Here is a 14,113-nt window from a genome sequence, read left to right as displayed (position 1 = left end):
ATTTCCTGGTTATTAAAATTGTGCAATTAGAATTCATTCTTGCAGACTATGGTGTCAAGACAAAGTAAATGTAACTGTAGCACCCATAGCTGCAGGGAATTATAGTTCTAACTGCAGTGAAAATATGTCTCTTTTTTGGGGGGAGGGGAAAACCCTGTGGATATGTTTAGAAGGCAGGAAAAAAAGAGCCATGTGCCTATTTCAATATTTACCTTGCCATAGTCAGTCTGATGACAATTGACATTGGAAAGGGTGACATTTCTCTTGTAGACAACAGTGATTTTCAGTAAAAAATGACCATGAATTTTTATGTTTCTAATGCATGCCTCCTCAATCATTGGGACTGGGAAGGAAAAGCCTGCATTATTAGGTAATTAATGTTTATTAAAAAAAAAAAACTATTGCAAAATCTCAGTGCTCCATGCAAAAGCAGGTGTTCCTGGATAAACTTCTCTTGCACAACTCAACCCCAAGCAGTGACTGTGACTCAGAGATCCTTCTATTTAGTGGTTCTGCCATCCCAGAGGGCCTCCTCAGAGTACTGTCCACATTCCATTGGCCAGAGCTAGTTACATACCACTACCTATGTGAAAGAGAGCAGGAAATGTAGTATTTTTGTATGTATAGGAGGACAAGGAAATGATGTAGAAACTGGATTCCCAGCACATCACAACAGGACACAGTTTACATAAAATGTAATTATGTCCACAGGAGAAGGCACAAAGTATTCTTGATTAAAGATGAATACTCCGGGGCACCTGGGTGGCTCAGTTGGTTAAGCGACTGCCTTCGGCTCAGGTCATGATCCTGGAGTCCCAGGATCGAGTCCTGCATTGGGCTCCCTGCTCAGCAGGGAGTCTGCTTCTCCCTCGGACCCTCCCCCCTCTCATGTGCTCTCTTTCTCATTCTCTCTCTCAAATAAATAAATAAAATCTTTAAAAAAAATAAAGATGAATACTCCAATATAACTATTACATGGATTGTTTTGTGGATTTAGGATTGAACTATTTTCACAAAGAAAGAAAAAATCCATCAGCGAATCTCCCTGTCAGATACTTCAGCCTGTGTAATGGTGGGGTCAAACGAGGACACTGGGCGAGGAGTTTAGATACTTATTACTGTCTTAACTCTATCATTAACTAATTATGTTACCTTTGGTTTTGTCCATAACTTTCAGTCTATTCCATCTAGAGAATGAAACTACTAATTCTGGACTTTGTATTTCCCAATTTATTCAAGATCCCTTTGATAGACCTAAAAGTAAAAGTAGCACAATGCACATACTATATTATCCCCATCTGCCAAGAAAGAATATCTCCTATGCCTTTCTTATTTTCCAACAACTGATTTCTCTCTAATTTCCCTCTTATCACACAAGAGTAGTTGTTGAATAGAATATGATTGGCTGACAAAGAAGGTTTTATGATAATTTCCATCTGTGTATTTTTTTGCTTACCCCAGGGTGAACAAATGAACTCTTTATAGAAGAAATATATGTATCTCATACACCATGTCTACTGAGAGGTGTTGAGGATAATCAATAAAATCAGAAACTTTGTTTTAACAATCCCTGAATGAATCTGTAGTTCTTTTTTTTTTTAATTCTTTTTTTTTTAAGATTTTATTTATTTATTTGACAGTGAGAGACACAGTGAGAGAGGGAACACAAGCAGGGGGAGGGGGAGAAGGAGAAGCAGGCTTCCCGCGGAGCGGGGAGCCCGATGCGGGGCTTGATCCCAGGACCCTGAGATCATGACATGAGCTGAAGGCAGACGCTTAACGACTGAGCCACCCAGGCACCCCGAATCTGTAGTTCTTTTTAGATAAAAATAAAGTTTTTAATATTGGAAAAAAGACAATTGGATCTAAAAGCAGAATAAAAATGGACTCTCTCCCCTAATTCCTCTCCTTCTTCCAGTTTATTTTCAGTTCCACTTTTATGCAAATATCTTCATGAAGCAGGGTAGCAAAATTTCATACTAGCTTATTCCAAATACAAAATAGGTTGATAAAGAGTTGTTAAATAAAAGAAATTAAGGTAGCTTCTGAATAGGATTGATGATGGAAGTCAAATTAATATTTGGCCTTTTGAGATGGGGTCCTTTTTTATTTATTCTAAATATTTCAAATGCATTTTGTACCAGGAATTTTTCATCTGATCCTAAGACTTTGAGATAAGACAACTTTCTCTAAGGTAAACATACATTTTAAAACCCCAGAGAGGCCAGGCCATTGAATAATAATGGTCTTCTCAGGAATATCAATGCAAGACAAGCATGGTAAGCTTAGTAAAATTATCAGTATTTCTTTCCATCAACTCAATTAATTTTGAAAATACAGTTCTTAAGCATAAATTACCAGTTAACAATTATACTAACATTATTACAAATCAATATTAAATCTGCCAATTATTGCTACTTCATTGATTTGAGTGAGTGGTATATTTTACTGAGGATAAACATAGAGTCTCTCAGACGACCTGATAATTCAACCTAATTCAATAGTTATTAATTGAAAATCTGCTGAGTGTGTGCCAATACACAAAGATGCTAGAGAACTACACAAGTATGCAAGAAATATACAAGAAGTAAAACCTTGTACCTATCTCTAAGTTAACATGATTTAGGAGACAAAATGCACCTTTAGATAAGAATGTTCAAATAAAACTATAAAATAATAAGTAAATACATGCTTCCAGAAACAATGGTAGATTATTTCAAAGGTGAGAGATCATTGTACCTTAAAGAGATGGTGAAGCTTCAGAGATGTTGATAGATTGTTGGGGTTTTTCTTAGGGACAAGATCCTAGACAGGGGGAGAATGGCATGAGAAAAAGTATAGAAGTTATAATGTGTAGAAAAAATAAGGATGTTGACTAGAAGTATGAATTCTTATATGGTAGACAGACCAATACGTAGATAGAACAAGTGAGCTAGAATATAGCTGCTGGTCTGAATGTTTGTATCCCTTCAAAATTCATGTTTAACTCCTCCTAATGCCTGATGTGATGGTATTAGTATACTGGCCCTTTGTAAGGTGTTTAAACCATAAAAGTGGAACCCTCACAAATTGGAGATTAGTGCTTTATAAAAGAGGTTCCAAGAGATCCCTGTGAGGACACAGAGAGAAGGCACTGGCTATGAAACAGGAAGAGGACCCTCACCAGAGAATGAGACCATACTGGCAACTTGATCTTAGACTTCCAGCCTCCAGAACTTTGAAAAATAAATTTCTGTTGTTTATAAGCTACCCAGTCTGTGGTGTTTTGTTATACCAGCCCAAACAGACTAAGGCAACAAGTTAACTTTGAAAGCCAGGGTGAGGTTTCAACTTAATTCTATAGGGAATTGTAAGATGTTTGCACAGGGAAATTACATCATGAAAGTGATGTCTGGGGAAGCCCTATAAAATCAAATCCTGCTATATACATACACCTTTAACTAATGCAACAGGTTGAAACCCCACTCCCTTCATCATGTTATTCTATTTTCCATTTTATAATTCTTGCATATTTTGATTGGTGCTGACTAGGGACCTAAGTAAAAATAGTAACTGTGGTGGTTAAGAGACTGCCTCTTCAAGCAAAATGATTGGCTTTTCATTCTGGCTCCAACAATTATTAGCAGAGTGATTTTAGCCAAATTCTTAATCTCACTGTGCCTCAATTTCTGTGTTTTTATAGTGGAGATAATATAATATTTCATAGGATGGTTATGTAGATTAGAATTCCAAACTATTAAGAAAAATTCTTAGGGTTTTATGATGCTTGGCATAGAGTAAGCACTTTATAAAGGTTAACTATTATGCTTATTATTGAAGTCCCTTTGCCAAGAGTGCATGTGGCTGTTGGTTTACAAAGTAGTTTAAACCATGTAGTTAAAAATTCACTTTTTCAGATGAAAGCAATATATTGAGAGAAATCCTAAGTATTACACCAAAGATGATGATACGTATTATAAATGTCAACCTGAAAAAATACAGCAGATGTTTCACTAAACTAAAATAAACCCAGGGAATATAGTCAATAAAGCCAAATGAAATATGAAAAAAATAATGTAGTAATAGACCAGAAGTAAAGAGGTGATGCAGAGAACTAAGGCTTCTGTCTGCCAAACTTTGAGAATCTTCTGCTTAGATGTCCCTATAGTGTCTGCTGAGTATACTGTTAAAGTTCTAATTGGCTTGCTTATTTATTATTTATTTATTTATTTTGTTCTGGATCTTTTTTATTTTCTAAAATTCATCAAGACACTTCTTTTGCTAAAACCTTTGCTGAAAATATTACTTTTTAAAATTTAAATTCAATTAGCCAAGGTAGAGTACATCACTAGTTTTTGATATAGTGTTCAGTGATTCATTAGTTCAGTATAACACCCAGTGCTCATCATATCACACGCCCTCTTTAATGCCCATCACCCAGTTACCCCATCCTCCCACCCACCTTCTTTTTCACAACCTTCAGTTTGTTTCCTGGAGCCCAGAGTCTCATGGTTTGTCTCCCTCTCTGATTTCTTCCCATTCAGTTTCCACCCCACCCCTATTGTCCTCTGAACTATTCCTTAGGTTCCACATATGAGTGAAACTATATGATAATTGTTTTTCTTTGATTAACTTATTTCACTTACCATAATCCCTCCAGTTCCATCCATGTTGATGTAAATGGTAGATATTCATCCTTTCTGATGGCTGAGTAATATTCCATTGTATATATGGACCACATCTTCTTTATTCATCTGTGGAAGGAGATCTCAGCTCCTTCCAGTTTGGTTATTGTGTACATTGCTGCTATGAACATTGGGGTGCAGGTGCCCTTTTGGATCATTACATTTGTATCTTTGGGGTAAATACCCAGTAGTGCAATTTCTGGGTTGTAGGGTAGCTCTATTTTTAACGTCTTGAAGAACCTCCATACTGTTTTCCAGAGTTGCTGTACCAGCTTGCATTCCCACCAACAGTGTAAGAGGGTTCCCTATTCTCTACATCCTCACCAACATTTCTTGTTCCCTGTCTTGTTAATTTTGGCCATTCTGACTGGTGTGAGATGGTATCTCATTGTGGTTTTGATTTGTATTTTCCTGATGGCAAGTGATGTGGAGCATTTTTTCATGTGTCTGTTGGCCATTTGTACGTCTTCTTTGGAGAAGAGTCTGTTCATGTCTTTTGTCCATTTCTTGACCAGATTATTTGTTTTTTTGGGGGGTGCTCTGATTGGCTTTACTGGGAAAATCTAATTCCTTATGTAATTCCACAGCAGTGAATTATGTTGCCTATCTGAGCATCTGAGACAAGATGACACATAACAGAATAGACTTGTGCACATGTTAATTATTGGTGAGGAAGAAACTATCACTTGGCATGGGCATAGGGCAAGTAACAGTAACACTCTATATTTTATTAGGGACAAGATAAAGAAGAGGATGAAGTGATCCTGGGTTTCCAGAATGCTTCATTCTGTTTCAGCTACAGGGACCTGATTTGGGGAACATGGATTATAAGGGGTTTGTGTGTGTGCTTGGGCATGAATGTGTACCTGTATGTGTTTTTCATTTTGACAGCTAGAAACTATTCTTAGTGCTGAACTACATACCCACACAACCAGCTGGAACTTAAACTATGCCTCTAGTAACCAAAGATTTTTGTTGTTACTTCCATGGAAACACTTGAAATAGTTTTTAATTTATGTGTATTTAGATTGAAGTCAACTTCATCATTTTAATCATGTGTTCATTGGTCTTTTAAGAGGTGAATGTGTGTGTACAGAAGTCTTAGAAAGAGAGAAAAATAGGTCATTGTTATTCAGTAACTAGCACTGAAAGTAAATATATTACTCTGACTTTATCTGTAATGTCTACTGTTCTACACACAGTAATGAATATATTAGTCTGACTTCATCTGTAATGTCTACTTCTATTTTACACACAGTAATGATATATAAGCCCTTAGCTTTGAGCCCCATTACAGAGAGCTCATTATCATGTGCATTTTTATATATTTGTGTCAAATCATAACCCCTATATTTGAATGCAGTGTACACTCTCAATAAATCAGAAGGGGAATAACAAGAATTCTCAACTAGCTGAAATTGTTCCCTTTTGTATCATCGAGTTTTTGTCAAAAAGGAGATAGATAGATAGATAGATAGATAGATAGATATAGATATAGATATAGATATAGATATAGATATAGATAGATATATCTTATGTAAAAGGATGTTTACCTTTATGCAATTGTGGAAGCTAATTAAACAGTCTGTGTACACATGATGCCTCCACGTCAGGTGCTGGAGCCTGAGGTCAGCAAGGGAGAGAATACAGAAGTGTAAAAACAAACTGGAAACTGCAAGAATTGACTGAATCTCACAAGCATGCACTGACACCTGCATCACTTTGAGGCTTTCAATTTTGATATTTTTTTTCTTTTTTCAAGTTTTTATATACAATGGAATATTACTCAGCCATCAGAAAAGATGAATACCTACCATTTGTATCGATATGGAAGGAACTGGAGGGGATTATGCTAAGTGAAGTAAGTCAAGCAAAGAAAGACAATTATCATATGGTTTCACTCATACGTGGAACATAAGGAATAGTGTGGAGGACCACAGGGGAAGGGAGGGGAAACTGAATGGGAAGAAATCAGAGAGGAAAACAAACCATGAGAGACTCTGGACTCCAGGAAACAAACTGAGGGTTACAGAGGGGAGGGGGGTGGGGGGATGGGGTAACTGGGTGATGGGTATTAAAGAGGGCACCTGTGGTGATGAGCACTGGGTGTTATATGCAACTAATGAATCGTTGAACACTACATCAAAAACTAGTGATGTATTTAACTGAACATAATAAAAAAATGTTTCCATAAAAAATTTAAAAATTTCCAGTTAGTTAACATACAGTGTAATATTAGTTTCAGGTATAAATTTAGTAATTCATCACTTACATACAACACCCAATGCTCTTCACAAGCACCCTCCTAAATACCCATCACCTACTTAACCATGAAGACGCTGATATTCCTCATCACAAAGCTAAACACACATCTGGTCTAGGAGTCAGAGAATCTGACCGATGGAGGAGATCCCATGGAAACTGAAGGGGCTTCTGTCCCATGCCAACAAGAGTCAACAGATAAGAAACAACAAACATGGAGTGCAACAGCACTGAATGTCCTAAATTGATCTCCTGAGCCTTCAAATCCTGCGTGAAATATTTTTTTGTGTGTTCCAAATACCCCTTGAACTGCAGACAAAAGAGTTCTGAAAAACATAGTTCTAGCCTAGCTAAATTGACACAATACAAATCCACCATACCTGTAGTTCACAGGAAAAAAACAAGGTAGATAATGTGAAAACAAGTTGATATAGTTACAGTTAGTTTTGTCTTTGGATCCGTATATATTTAGACCAGTATACATTTGGCACTATTTCTCAGAACTTCCTTATCTCCAGTTCTGGAGAGTTTTAAGATCAGAGGGTGTTTGTGTCACAAATGATGTGAAATGTCAGTCATCTACTATAAACACTCTTGATGCTTCAGTGTTCACCACAATGCAATGCTACATCATCACCCACCCCCCAGCATAGCACATTCACTACAAGGAATCTCACTATCTCTTTTTTGAACTAATACAATAGTTTGAAAATTCTTCTTGACTTTGAGTATATATTTGTCACTTCTCATCTTTCACTAGTCAACCCTGTTTAGCCTTCTGAAGTCTCAAAAATCAACATTTTTCTTTCTCTTTTTATTTATTTAATTTTATTTTTTAAAAGATTTATTTATTTATGTTAGAGAGAGGGAGGGGGAGGGGGAGAGGGAAAGAGAATCTTAAGCAAACTGTGCACAGGGCTAGATCTCACAAACCTGAGATCACCACCCTGAGATCATGACCTGAGCTGAAACCAAGAGTCAGATGCTTAACCCACTGCACCACCCAGGGGCCCCACTTTTTGAGTAATTTAAAGCAGTTTTTAAGAGTCTCTTATGGTTTGCCTCCCTCTCTCTCTTTTTTTCCCCTTCTCCTGTGTTCATTTGTTTTGTGATGAGTACTGGGTGTAAGTGATGAATCCCTAAATTCTAGTTTTGAAACCAAAATTACATTATATCTTAGCTAACTAGAATTTAAATAAAACCTTGAAAAAAATTAAAAGTATATAAAGAGCATTTAGCCATAAATCAAAAAAACAAATGAAAATATATTTCCTCTCAAAAAATTAAATATAACAATTTTTAGGACTCTCCAAAACTCCTCTATTCTAAGCATCCACAATTCTTTGAAATATTTTTTTTTATGTTTGTGAAATATGTCTTTTATTTTATTGCTTTCCCCAAATTTAATTCTTTTTTTTTTTTAGAGAAGTGTCTTTTTTTTTTTTTAAAGATTTTTATTTATTTTTTTGACAGAGAGAGGCACAGCGAGAGAGGGAACACAAGCAGGGGGAGTGGGAGAGGGAGAAGCAGGCTTCCCACTGAGCAGGGAGCCCGATGTGGGGCTCGAACCCAGGACCCTGGGATCATGACCTGAGCCAAAGGCAGACGCTTAACAACTGAGCCACCCAGGCGCCCCTCCCCAAATTTAATTCTATCACACAAATATTTTGAAAAGCTTTTGTTGATTTTTCAACATGCCTTTGCAGTTCTTTTTTTAAAAATTTTACTATGTTATGTTAATCACCATACATTACATCATTAGTTTTTGATGTAGTGTTCCATGATTCATTGTTTGTGTGTAACACCCAGTGCTCCATTCAATACATGACCTCTTTAATACCCATCACCAGGCTAACCCATCCCCCACCCCCCTCCCCTCTAGAACCCTCAGTTTGTTTCTCAGAGTCCATAGTCTCTCATGGTTCATCTCCCCCTCCGATTTCCCCACCTTCATTTTACCCTTCCTACTATCTTCTTTTTTTAACATATAAAATATTATTTGTTTCAGATATTTTTATAACACTTTGTGCAGAACAGGTGCTCATTATAGGGTCAGGCTCTCTCAGATTTTCTCTGCTTTCATAATTCTCTCTTTATCACTGTGTCCTTTGAGGTTCTAGTCCCTAAGACATCCCTGATAGAAGTAGAAATATATCAGTTGTTTGGCTTTCTATTTCCCAATTTAATGGGGCTCATACTGAAGCATTTTTATAGTCTTGGGATCATTTTAAAGAGGAAGACAATGTGATACAATAAAAAGAATGCAGGTTTTGGTGTCAGAAATCTTAGTTGGAATTCTGGTTTTGCAACTTAATGGTTGTGTGATCTTAAATAAATCTCTAACCTATGAGTCTCAGTTATTTCAAATTGGGAATAATCTTACCTACTTAACAGGCATATTGTGAAAAATAAATGAGATCAGGTACAAATGCACATGGCACAGGCACTTGAATATGGTCAACATCTGGAGCAATTATGCATTAGCAGTAACACATAAACCAATAGAAAACATAAAGACCTGTCCTCCAAAATTAATAATAATTTTAGATAAGTAAAGCGTATCTTTCTCTAGCCAAACTTTGTTCTATATTTTTAATATTGAGGAATATATTTCTAAAATAAGTACTGGTTTATTAAAAAATATTTACTGAAACTTACTACATCAAGTCATTGTTCTGGGAACTGTAAATAGAGCAGAGACAGAAAGAAATGATATCCCACCTTTGCAAAGCTTATGTTCTAGTGAATAGATTGCTGGAGGAGGGACTCTACGAAATGATTAAGTAGACAAATGTATAAGAAAGTATACAATGTGACAAGCTTTTTAAAGAAATCAAAACAGGGTGATGTGAGATAGTAACTAGACAACAGAAATAAGAAATCTATCTTAGAAAGAATGCTCAAAAAAGGAAATGAAAAATACTCAAAGAAGGTCACTCAAAAAAGATGATAACTGAGTGAGACCTGAAGAATGGAAGGGAACAGTCTAGGAGAAAGTAGCATGAGCTAGAGAGGTCAATAGGGACCAGACAATACATGGCCTTTAAGGTTGTGTAAAGCAATAAAAATAATCAATTGATCTTTGACAAAGGGGCAAGAGAAATGCAAGGGAGCAAAGATAGTCCTTTTGACAAATGGTGCTGGAACAACTAGATGTCCACATGCAAAAAAATGAATCCAGGTAAAGACCTGACACCCATCAGGGAGGTGCCTGTGTGGCACAGTCTAAGTCTGATTCTTAGTTTCAGCTCAGGTCATGATCTTAGGGTCTTAAGATGGAGCCCAGCATCAGGCTCCATGGTCAGCATGGAGTCTGCTTGGGATTCTTCCTCTCCCCCTCTCCTCCCCCCAACCTAAAATAAATAGATAAAACACAAATATAAAACTCCTAGAAGATAATGAGAAAACCTAGATGACCTTGAGTTTGATGATGACTTTGTAGATACAACACCAGAGGAATCATCCATGAAAGAAGTAACTGATAAGCTGGACTTCATTAAAATTAAAAACTTCTGCTCTGCAAAAGATATCAAGAGTATAAGAAGACAAGTCACAAACTAGAAGCAAATATTTGCAAAAGACACATCTGATAAAGAAATGTTATCCAAAATATATAAAGAACTCTTAAAACTTAACAATAAGAAAATAAACAAACTTATTAAAAATGGGCCAAAGACCTTAACAGATACTTCACCAAAAAAGTTATACCAATGGTAAATAAAGATAAAAAAAAGATGCTCGACATCACGTATCATCAAGAAAATGAAAATTAAAACAATGAGATACCACTACATACCTATTTGTATGGCCAAAATCTGGAAAACTGACAACCTCAAATCCTGGTGATGATGTAGAGCAACAAGAACCCTCATTCATTGCTCATGGGAATGCAAAATGGTTTGGCTACTTTGGAAGAGAGTTTAGCAGTTTCTTACAAAATTATACATACTTTTACCATACAGTCCAGCAGTCATTCTCCTTGGTATTTATCTAAAGGACTTGAAACATGTCCACATAAGAGCCAGCATATGAATGTATATAGCAGCTTTATTCATTATTTTCAAAACTTGGAAGCAAAAAAGATATCCTTTAGTAGGTGAATGGATAAACAAACTTTGATACACACAGATAATAGAATATTACTTAGTGCTTAAAAGAAATGAGCTATCAAACCATGAAAAGACATGGAAGAAATGTAAATGCATATTGCTAAGTGAAAAAAGCTAAGATGAAAAGTCTACATACTATATGATTTCAACGGTATGACATTTTGGAAAATTCAAAACTATGGAGACAGTAAAAAGTTCAGTGAATGCCAGGGGTTGAGAGTGGCAGAAAGAATGAATCAGCAGCACACAGAGAATATTTTGGGCAGTGAAAATATTCTGTATGATACTATAATTATAGATATGTGTCATTATATATTTGTCCAAACCCATAGAACGTACAATACCAAGAGTGAACCATAATGTAAACTATGGACTTTGGGTGATTATGATGTGTGAACATAGGTTTATCAATTGTAACAAATACACCAATCTGGTGAGTGATGTTGATAATGGGGGAGTCTGTTCCTGTGCTGGGGCTGAGGGTAAGTGAGGAATCTCCTTACCTTTCACTCAATTCTGCCATGCATCTAAAACTAATCTAAAAAGCTAATCATCCTTTATGTTGTATGTGGCTTATGTTCTGAAAATGTTGAATGAGCTGGCAATTAAAATTTAGACTGAGATTCAGTTTTACTGAATAAAGAGGTGTCATCAACAAATTGTATCATTTTAGGAACTATTCTTAACTTCGTAACTCACTTTATTCATCTAAATAAAGGAAATAATACTTCTGTGTCGGTTAAGTTTACTTTGGGAAAATAAACCATGAAAAAGAATATTGCAATATTGTAAATGCTTTATGAAATAAGGCAAAATGGGAAAAATCACTCTGCAAATGGACAAGATTAACAAGAAATACCCCTATTTGTTTGTTTGTTGTCAATGGACTGATTTTGAGCAGTTGTGCCATTGTTTTCCTTTTGAATATTTCTCTTCACATTTTTATTCTTATAAAGCTAACTTTTCTACTTTGTGAATAAAGAATTTCTTTATTTGTCATAGATTGGGAGTAGTTTTTCCTTGTCTGATGTCCTAATGGCTTGACTTTGATGGAAGCTTCTTGAGGCACTCTGTTCACTTTTGTAACATCAAGGATTCTTTCTAATGTCATTTCTTGTGATGAATGGCAAGAACTTTATTTCATTTGATGTGACAATGAATATAATAATAAAAATAACTATTTTTAGTATCATTTTTTTTCTTTTTTTTAGTATCTTTTTTTTATATCGCTGTAGCAATTACCATTCACTAGGTAATTGTGGTGTTCTCAGTCCCATATACACATTAATTAAATTAGGCCTCAATAATCACTTGAAAAGTCAGCATTTAAAAAAGCTTATCTTTATTTTTCCAGGTAAGGGAAGCAAGGCTCAGTAAAACTGTAACTCAGCTACAAAGCAAACGTGCTGAGATTCAAACACAGATCTGTCTGATAATGAAGTCTCTTCTCTTTTCAAACAATCATCTTAGGGCTTTTGAGGTATAAGCTGGCACTCTAAACATTAATCCATACATCATAAAAATAAAATAGGTCTCGGGGCACCTGGGTGGCTCAGTTGTTAAGCTTCTGCCTTCGGCTCAGGCCATGATCCCAGGGTCCTGGGATGGAGCCCTGCATTGGGCTTTCTGCTCTTCAGGAAGGCTGCTTCTCCCTCTCCCACTCCCCCTGTTTGTGTTCCCTCTCTCACTGTGTCTCTCTCTGTCAAATAAATAAAATCTTAAAAAAAATAAAAATAAAATAGGTCTCATTAATTAATGATCATTTAAGAACACAAGGAGTGCATTCAGGAAATCCAACAGTTATGCATTTACATTTACTTCCAGCCTCTGTGCTAAAAGTTCTCAAAATACTCAAGTCCTGAAAACAGTACCAGGGTGTTCTATTGCTAATTAAATAGCAGTGACACTCTCCTAATCCACAGAAAAATTAAGTTAATTAATAGAATTTCCTTCATTTGAACATTTTCCCCATACACCTTTCTTGAACTATCAGCATTTGCAATTCAGGTACATAATTAGCTTATTTTGATCTTTCTATATGTATTCTCATCCTTTGTCTTTACTCTGTGATGTATACTTTTTAAAATTTTTATTGAAATTCCAATTAACTACCATACACTGTAATATTAGTTTCAGGTGTACAATATAGTGATTCAACACTTTCATACAACACCCAGTGCTCATCACAAATACTCTCCTTAATAACCATCACCTGTTTAACCCACCACCCACCACCCTCCCTTCTGGTACCATCGGTTTTGTCTCTATAGTTAAGAGTCTATTTTTGGTGTCTCTCTCTCTCTCTGTCCCTTCCCATTGCTCTTTGTTTCTTAAATTCCACATATGAGTGAAATCATACAGTATGTATCTTTCTCTGACTGACTTATTTCACTTATCGTAATACTCTCTGGCTCCATCCATGTTGTTGCAAATGTCAAGATTTCATTCTTTTTGATGGCTAATATTTAATTATATATAGAATATTAATGGATGGAATGGAATACAGTGCAAGGAGAAGAGGAATGCAAAATTAAGTTTGGAGAAAGAGAATGGGTGTTATGGGCTTTAACCCCAAAACTGTGGGAAGTTACTCCTGGATTTTAAGCAAAGGACTGATAGAATCAAATCTACCTTAAAAAAAAAAAAAAAGAACAGAATATAATATTCATGTGATATATATATCACATTTTCTTTATCCATTTATCAATTGATGCACACTTGGGCTATTTCCATAATTTGGCTACTGTAGTTAATGCTGCTATAAAAAGTAAACATCAGGGTGCATGCATCCCTTTGAATTAGTATTTTTATATTCTTTGGGTAAATACCTGGTAGTGGAATTGCTAGACCATAAGGTAGTTCTATTTTTAACTTCTTGAGCAACCTCCATACTGTTTTCAAGAGTGTCTGTACCACTTTTCATTCCCATCAACAGGGCAAGAGTGTTCACCTTTCTCCACATCTTCACCAACACCTCTTGTTTCTTGCATCGTTGATTTTAGTCATTCTACAAAGACTTAGTAACAAGCCAAAAGTTGTTTCTCAAAAGAAAAGCTGTTATTCACAGAGGATAACAAG

Source organism: Mirounga angustirostris, unplaced genomic scaffold, assembly GCF_029215605.1.
Source record: "Mirounga angustirostris isolate CCGP_5_RB_7025 unplaced genomic scaffold, mMirAng1.0.hap1 SCAF_11, whole genome shotgun sequence".
Classification (NCBI taxonomy): domain Eukaryota; kingdom Metazoa; phylum Chordata; class Mammalia; order Carnivora; family Phocidae; genus Mirounga; species Mirounga angustirostris.
Note: the sequence above shows the minus strand (reverse complement) of the source record.